Raw genomic sequence first — 739 nt, forward strand, 5'->3', positions numbered from 1 at the left:
TCAAATCCCTTATGATTATACAGTGGAAGTGAGAAATAGATTTAAGGGCCTAGATCTCATAGATAGAGTGCCTGATGAACTACGGAATGAGTCCAGTGGTTAAGATTCCCCAATTCCAATGAAGGGGGTAAGGGTTCGACCTCTGGTTTGGGAACTAAGATCCCAAATGCTGCACAATGCAACAACAACAAAAAGTATTAAGCATGTGAAAACATGATCAATATCATTAATCACTAAGAAAAGTGCAAATTATACACAAGACACCAAAGCATACTTCAGAGCAGTGGAACTCACATTACTGGGGGAATGCAAAATGTTAAAACCCACTTTAAAAAACTCGTAATTTCTATAAAATGACAGATGAACTTATCATGTGATACAGCCATGTAATCTGTAGGTATATTGCCAAGAGGAATTTAAAAAGCTGTGTCCACAGAAATGCTTGTACTTTACTGTTCACAGCAACAGCAGCTTTTTTGATTAGAGCCAATAGCTAGGGGGAAAAGATTCTGCAAATGCACATGCATGAATGACCTGGTAATAGTACTAGTTTGCTAGGCCTGTCATCATAAAATACCACAAACTGGCCAAACAATACATATCCTCTCATAGTTCTGGAGGCCAGAAGTCCAAGATCAAGATGCTGTTAGGTGCCTCTGCGGCCTCCTTGGTTTGCAGATAGCCGCTGTCTTGTATCCTTCCTCCGGAGTCCTCTGCAGGGGGTGGGCTCAGCTGCAGT

Source organism: Bison bison, unplaced genomic scaffold (assembly GCF_000754665.1).
Source record: "Bison bison bison isolate TAMUID 2011002044 unplaced genomic scaffold, Bison_UMD1.0 scf7180017864383, whole genome shotgun sequence".
Taxonomy (NCBI): domain Eukaryota; kingdom Metazoa; phylum Chordata; class Mammalia; order Artiodactyla; family Bovidae; genus Bison; species Bison bison.